The sequence below is a fragment of the Mus pahari genome, chromosome 17 (assembly GCF_900095145.1).
Source record: "Mus pahari chromosome 17, PAHARI_EIJ_v1.1, whole genome shotgun sequence".
Lineage (NCBI taxonomy): Eukaryota > Metazoa > Chordata > Mammalia > Rodentia > Muridae > Mus > Mus pahari.
In genome coordinates, this window is record NC_034606.1 from 39,489,256 (window position 1) to 39,497,580 (window position 8,325).

At 51.4% G+C, this 8,325-nt stretch overlaps 1 long non-coding RNA gene across 1 annotated transcript in view; it reads right to left on the reverse strand.

Annotated features, from left to right (window-relative positions):
• Nucleotides 1-5,912, reverse strand: part of LOC115065697 — a 31,759-nt gene extending 25,847 nt beyond the window's left edge. Inside the window, exons 1-3 of the long non-coding RNA XR_003845471.1 lie at nt 5,825-5,912; nt 2,347-2,546; nt 1,369-1,425 (exon numbers count right to left, since the gene is read on the reverse strand). This is a non-coding gene — a long non-coding RNA (uncharacterized LOC115065697). The remainder of the gene's footprint in view (nt 1-1,368; nt 1,426-2,346; nt 2,547-5,824) is intronic.
• Between the last annotated feature and the right edge of the window lie 2,413 nt (nt 5,913-8,325).

An 8,325-nucleotide genomic window follows, 5' to 3' on the forward strand; every position in this document is an offset into this window, starting at 1 on the left:
AGAGAGAGAGAGAGAGAGAGAGAGAGAGAGAAAGACAGATACACACAGAGACACACACAGACACACACACACACACACACACAGAGAGACAGAGAGACAGAGAGACAGAGAGAGAGAGAAAGATACACACAGAGACACACACAGAGAGACACACACACAGAGACACACACAGACACACACACAGACACACACACAGAGAGAGAGAGAGAGAGAGAGAGAGAGAGAGAGAGAGAAAGACAGATACACACAGAGACACACACACACAGAGATACACACAGACACACACAGACACACACAGACACACACAGACACACACACACACGCACACGCACACGCACGCGCGCGCCTGGATTCTAAATACAGCACTCCCATTCCTTACATCTCTCCTTTCCTGGCAATGACAGGTAGGGTTCCTCCTATAGACTGGAAGCAGCCATTCTAGATCTCTTCCTTCATTTGATGTCATGCTAATTTCTTTCTTCTTTTCAAGGTGTCTCTATGCTACCCTTCGTGGCCTCAATTCCTGGGCACTAGGGCCACAGGCACATGCTGCCACACCCACTGAGGGTGACACATGCCTACGGGCCATTTCCAAGCTCACCGTCCTCTTGGAAGCTGACCTGGCAAAGTGATCTTGTTCAGAGGCATAGTGTTAGTTCTAATGCAATGCCACTCTGCATTGCCACTCAGTGTCAGTGACATGGGCATGAGATCCCTGATCCCACCTTTGGTCTCCTCTTCATACATCCTGCAAAGCCCCATGAGGGGGCAAAGGAGGAAACAAAACCCCATGCTCTGACCTCAGCCTCAGGAGACTTCCCCTGGCATCTGTGGTGTCTGATGAATGCTTCCAAGGACATCTTCATAGGTCAACAAGGTCATTCCCTTTACGGGGCTGAACTTTATCCTGAGTTGTCCTCTCTATCTGTGGTGAGGAAATTGCAGGTTTCTTCCTGTTACACTGACTGACAGCCTCTGAGGGCAAACTCACCTTGTCTTCTGTGGCCTCTATCATAATGCCTTTTGCAAAGAGAATCTTTTCAGAGGCCATTCCAAACCCTGGACCTTCAGCCTCCAAAACTGAGCTAAATGTTATTTTGTCTCCTTATAAGGTATCCAGCTTTTGGAAAGCAGGTTCTGACCACCTGAACGCCCATCAGTCTTGCACAGCACACAGAACCGGCAATGGCTGTCCCTTGGCTGCTTCACTACGCACCGTGGTGCAGCAGAGCTTTCAAAGTTATCAGTTAAGCCTAACCACCGCGGAGCTCCTAACCGCAGCCCTTCCTGCCCTCTCCCACAGCATAAACAGAAGTGGGTTCTGGATTGTCCCCAAGGTTTCAGATACAGTCAAAACTTGGTCCTTACCTGCTTGCTGCCCTGTTGCATGCTGGGGAGCAGTGCTTTGGACTTCTCTGCAGTCGTCTGTTGGAAGAAAAGTACAGAACGGGAAACATGGAAGAATATAAAAGGAGAGGAAGATGGCCTGGCACCAAGCAGCCACCAACGTACACTTAGGCTGTCGGCTCCCCAGAACAGGTTGCCTCTGTGAGGATCTACTGGGTCTCCCCATTAATCCACACCATCTCCCTGGTCTGTTTCCCTGCGGCTCAGCCCTGATCACGTCTGCGCTTCCAGATTTCTAGGAGGTGCTGGGAGGTCACCTCTGGGACGCACTTCTGAGAACAATCCCTTCCAAGAACACACTCTGAAGATATGCAATGGGCCCCTGGCGCCTGTTACAATGCTCCCAAGGAGAGCCCACTCTTCTGCTCTGGAGGAGAGGCTGCATCAAATAAACCCAGGACACGACAGCTAGTGAGGGGCGTTCAAGGAAGGAGTAGCAACTGCTGGACACCACCCCTCCCAGCCCCTCACCCTCTGCACCACTCCATAGCTGGATGGCGTCTGAATGCACTGGGTTTTCAGCCGTTGCGGCTGACGGTGCTCCTGCTGCAGACAGGGGGTGGCCTTACAGCACATTTGTCCAGTCTGGCCCCAGACCCAGGCTTTTGGTCCCCAGAGATCCCTGTGCCCATTTCATCCCCCCCACAGGGTTACACCCCCTTCCCTCCATGTGTCCTCACACCCTCTGCCTTAAGCGCCAGGCCTATCGTGGTTTATATTTTCAGTCAGCATCCCTTTGGACGCTGACTCCACACGAGCTCTCTCTAGTTTGCTTGGCATAGCCCGTGGGTGTCAGGGGCAGCTCTGCCAAGGCATGTGGACTTAAACCCTTGGAAATCCAACTGAGAAGAATAATGGGCCCATTTCACAGGTCAGAAGGCTGTTGGTCACGTTCTGATTGACTGCTCACACGGGTGATGAGGTTGAGCCATGCCTCACCTCGTCAAACAGTTCCTCACTCTATTTCTTCCATCTTCTCTGTTGAAATGTTTCCTGCCAGGCTTCCAATGCCCAGGGGAATCCAGCGGCAACGCTAGCGTTCCAAGTGAAACGCTCCCTGCTTTAGCGCTGTCAGCTCAGGCTTCCTGTGTGCAGCACCAGCTGGTGGGGCCACCCTCTTGCCTCTGGCCAGGCAGAATCTGCACCAAGGAAACCAGCCGGTTCTCAGAAATCTTGACCAAGTCCGTCTGAAGCCACACCCACGCAGCCTAACACCCTTCTGAATGGTTCTGGCTGACCAGGCTCCTTCACACCGTAGCATACCTACCACTACGCCTACCCAGCACTTGTGATGAGAACTGTATATAAGCAGGCTGCTCATTGGCAGTGTGCACCACAGCCCCTGGGTGTATGGTCCACCCTTCGCACAACAGTTTTGTGGGTTTTAGTATCAGGGGAAGTTATAATTACTGGCTCATGTGAAAACCCAAGACAACAAGGAGGCAGAGAGCAAAACACTGGCCACTCTTACTCTGTAGCCTACCGCTCAACGGCATCAACCCACACATTACTTTTCCAGAGAGCTGAACTGGGCACATTTCCATGACCGTGCTTCTGGAAGGCTGCTCTGCCACCTGAGGTCACACCACACCACACACCAAAACCCTCCTCAGAAAGGAAAGGGGCCTGAGTACAAACTCACAGTGACTCTTGGACTCCAGATCCCCCAACAAGGATCCCACCCTAAGGTGGCAGAAAGCTCAACAGTGGCCAGTCTGCAAGGAGTTATCCCTCGAGATGGCAATGGTTTCAACTGTTCCTTCCACTACTGCCTTTCCCAAAGACAGGATGCAGGAGCCACGCCCTCTCGCACCCTGAAAGATGTGTACAGGACTTCAGATTACTGCTGAACCCCAAAGCAGGAGCCTGGCTTTCTCAGTCCCTGTCCCCGAGGCCTGGCTACACTCATCAGTGCTGGCAGCATCATTTCTCACCCAGCTGGCTGTGGCCTGGCCTCACTCACTCCTCCCCATCCGGCAGTCACATGTGACTGTGGACATACAGGGATCACTGTGGAGTATCCCCTGTAAGGACAAAAGGCTCAGACCCCGTGTCATGGCCATGGCCCCTGTTTAGGTTAAGAACTGGATGCAGGAAGGCCTGAGTTCATGGCCAGTTATGGCTGCTATGCAATTGGAGGAACCCTCATCTCTGGACAGGAAACAAGACCAACAGCCCACACTGTCATAGCAGAGAGGGTCACAAAACCAGCACAGGGCCCAAGGACCAATTTACCTGGGGTCCTGGGGGACCCATGGCCTTAACTTGGACCACACATCCTATCAAAGTATTATACCCTAACAAAGTCAAAGATATGTGGATCTCTGTCTCCATCAGTCCACTCAACTAGACAGAATACATCACTAGCCTCTCCAGAAGATGGCTGGCTTGGTCTATACCATTCTAGCTCTAGAAAAACACCTTCTGAAACACAGGGCATGGTCATTTGGGTCTGATCCCCTGTGTCATGTAAGAAGCTCTTCATGACAGTGTGTGAAGAATGAATGTGTAAACAGAGGAAAGCACTCATGCACACAGGGACTAGAACAATGTTTCAGTGACACAGGACACTGGTATGCTGCTTGGTGTCATTTATGGAGAACAAACATCCTACCAAAGATTCAGAGTGAAGCACCAATCTTGTCTCTTGAACCACCACAGTTGTGACTCTAAAATGCTGGATGCAGCAGCTGCTGGCCACACAAAGCAAGGACAAAGGGCTTTCCCAGTCTGATTTCTGGAATATTCTATTCACTAGACCAACGGTTACCACCTTTATAGCACCTTCTGCTAGTGTAAGTCAATCCTTGGAGCCAGGATGCTTTCACCAACATGTTTTCACCAACTGTGGCTCAGTTCTGCACGGATGCATTATGGTTGTTACAACCCAGTCTTAGAACACCAGCAGAGTCCCAGTGCCCTCATGGCCCAATGCAGCCAGACGCCGTTCACACCTGTCCCTGCAGCCACCAATCCATGGTCTGTCTCCATGACCCCATACTATCTGGACATTCTCTCAGGAGCATACCCACACATGCAGGTTCCATCCTTATGCCAGACTTGTGCTGACTGAAGCCACTCCCACATAGGCAGGTCTCCTTATTTCACCCCCTGCTACTGCTGACAGTCCCTGCAAGCGTGGGCCACACCACTCCCAGCTCGACGGAACAGTGGTGGCAGACATTTCCCATCAAGGGCAGATGCCTGGTATTCTTGGCTTCGCAGGCAGTCTGCCACTGATACGCAGTAGCAGAGGACAGTGGAACCAGCCAGGGAGGCTGAGCACGGTAAGCTTCATGGCGCAGGCAGGGGCTGGCAGGCAGCAGCCTATTGCTCCGCAGACTGCAGACTTACAGCAATTACTTGCGTGTCCTGGGCACTCTCTAATTTATGGGAACTCGGGAAGGGTGTGGCTAACAAATGGAATGAGTGGACATGCAAGAGCAGATGTTGTAGGAAGGGTCAGCAGTAGGTAGGACCGTGTGAGGCAGTGGTCTGTGAGAACCGTCATGTGTCTCCAGACTTCTGTAGTGTCTTCTGGCCATCTACTGCCACTACCTTGCATGCTGCCGCAGGTGGGACAGCTTGAGGCATGCCTCTCAGAGATCAATCAGTTCATGTCCCTGCAGCCCCTCTGCATGTAACAGCCATTCTATGCTTCACTCCAGCAAAGTCAAATCCCAGCAAAGTCTATGCTCCAGCCCCGCCCAGGGCACTGCTCCACAGCCCCTGGACAGCCAGGGAGGGTAGCAGCAGCTGAGCTGCCATCTGACGTTCTATTCTTCAGATACAGAACAGAGGGCAAAGCCCCAGTGCAAGGGGTAGGAGCCACGCTAGCCCCCTCCTGTCGGGTCCTCTCTACTCCTCCTCAGATTCTGTGCCGGACAATGGCAGAGGGGCTGATGGTATTGGCTCTCATCTTTCTGGCATCTGAAGGAGACTTAAAGCAGTCTGCTTCTGTGTCCCTTCCAGGATGTGTCTCCTCTCCATCTCTCACAGACTGTGGTCATCTCATAACAGAAAAGCAAGCCAGCCTCCTTACCCGGCTTGGCATCCTTCATGCATTAGGTCACTCTGCTATAGCCTTGGCAGACAGCCTCTACACAGCCAGTGAACCCAAGGAACAGCACAGAGGGAGCAAAGGAGTGCAAACCACCCGTAATTCCAGCAGCCAGCGAGAGCATCTACAGATTCCTCCTCTTCAAGGACACTCGCAGGATTGACAGGCCCAACCCAGGGATTATGCACAGCTGTGGCCCAGATCGGCCTGTCTGCCAGCCCATCTACCATCAGAAGCAGAAAGCAGCGCTATGGGGATACACAGCAGAGAGGATCACGATGCAGCGGGGACAGCACGGGGCAGAAGTTAGCACTTGGGGCTCCAGTATCGGAAAAGACAGGAGGATGAGATGAGTACCCTGGAAGTCCACATCAGGGCTGTGTCTTGGGTCTGCCATCTGCCGAGAGCCCGAGGAAGCCGAAGGAAACCTCCAAGGAAAAAAATCAAGGGAATCTCAGGTGTACAAACGCCAGCCATGTTTCTGAACTGTGGCCAAAACAGGAAAGTGAAATTTAAACGATGGGGTTCGTGACTGTATAGAAACCATGAGAACTGAACATGTTGCAGCATGAACAAGGCATGTCACTGATAATGACAAGCAATTGCCTAAAGAGAGAACAAATAGAAGGGAAAAAAAAGTGGCTTTATGGGGTGTAAGGCAATACTGCTGAGATGTTAATTCTTCAAAGCTTTCACAATCAAAATTGTAAAAAAAAAAAATTAAAATAGAACTTAACAAGCTGATGCTGAGTTCAACTGAAACACAAAAGGTTTGGGCATCCAGAAGAACTTCAGAACAGCCAGCAACAGAGGGCCTGCATTCAGGTATCACAGGCCCAGGATGTACCGCAGCAACAGGCTCTGGCAGCGTTCCAAAAGGGCACCAAATAGTCAACAGGAAAAAAAAAAAACTTTTTTATTTTAACTCGTTTAATGAGCTCAGTCTTACCTCACCGCATACATAAAAATAAATTCCAAGCGTGTCAGGCCCAAATGTGGGAGCTGAAAAATATGAAAACCGTAAGCCTGCAAATTACATGAGCCATTAATACATCGGTGCATTACTGTAACGAAGTGCCTGAGGCATGCTACCTAATCAAGAAAAGAAATCTCAACAACATGGCACAGGCCCTCATGGGGGTCCTCCAGACTTCGTGGCTGAAGCACACATGTACTTCTCGGGTCTCCTTTCCTAAACCATCAGAATTCTATCAGGACCCTCTGCCCTGGTGTCCTGTATTTAACCATCCCCCCGAAGGCCTCACCGGGCACCAAGGCTGGACTGAATGCCCACCTTCCTAATGGTGCCTGAATGAGGGGTAAGGCATAAATCATGTCCACACCACAGCAGTAGCTGGAACACTCTGGGGAGCTCAACTACGTGAGAAAGGAAATAAAAGACAAGCCTGTGGCAGGAAAGTCTCCCCTTAGCACCCGACGCAGGACTTGCATTGAGCACACGAGCGCTCTGACGACCCCACAGCCGCAAGACAAGAACAAGTAATGACAGCGACAGGCGCGAGACTAACATGCAACCAGAGGAGAACACACCGCACGGTAGCCACCAAAACACACAAGGAAGCCACAACTGCCCACCCCTGAGTGGCTCTGGCGAGGACCCCGAGTCCTGTAAATGTCAGTTGCTCTGGAACGCCCCATGGATTCACCCCGAGTTAACACACACCTCATTATTTGCTCTACAATTTTGCTTCAGGCAACTCACCCAGAAGTGGAAACACACAAAAGCCTTGCAGAGACAACACAGCCTTAGCATTAGCTGGAATCAGCCTTGGGCCCCTCAGAAGGTGCTGGGTAAAGAGAAAGGGACGAAGCCGCGCTACAGAATACTACTTAGCAACACGAAGGAGAGGACTCAGCACAGCCACCACGAGTGAGACATGGCACAGAATACAAGGACAAACCCCCATGACTATGCATGCGTGTAGTTCACATGTAGTTCACAATAGATCAGAAAATAGGCAGTAGGTACCTGGTGAGAAGGACCCAGAAGGGAGTTTCTGAAAGGAAATAAATACTCAACATTCCCCCAGAGAGACTCCAGCGAACACACAGTATCAGGTTTACCAAATGCATGCTAGCCAGTGGTATGGCTATCAATGAAACCAATTTATCCTCACCCTGCCACACACACACACACACACACACACACACACACACACACACACCAACATCCCCCAACACACACATGTACAAACATGTGCCAGTGACAGTGGATATGCCAGTGACCATGGACAGGTTGACTGAGCTCTGTCTGTCACTGATACCATCCCAGGACTAAAAGAAGACGTCCAGGACCAGGTATTGCCCTCTGGCACCTCAGCATGGGTGAGGTAGCTGGATACGGTAGCCTCATCCATCAAGTCCCTCTGACCCCTGTAGAGAAGATTGCCACCAAAAGTGCCTGGGGTGGTGGTGACAAGACCCAGGGTTACCCTACTGTCACACCAAACAAGGCCCGACACCTTAGGCTGACACACCTCTGAAACAAGTGTCTCCACAGGCTGAGATCAGAGAATGGGTTTTGGGCGAGGCACTCACAGCTGCCCTGAGTTTGTGCACACTGTGTCCCAAGAAAGCATGCAGGCGCCATCCCTGCTGAGGAGACGCTCTGTTACCAGTTCTTTTCTCATTCTGTAGATCCAGGAAAAGCGCTCTCTCAGGGCCTCAGTGTTCCCATGTGGATTGAGAAGCCTTATCTGTTATCTGTGAGTCTCTGGCCCCCAGAGTGCCTCTAAAAGTATGTCTGCATCTTCCCACGGCCACGGTTAACTCAACCTCAGATCACTCCCAGCAGCCCCTGAGAGGAGTGGCTTGTTCCTGCACCTGAGCTGTCAAGT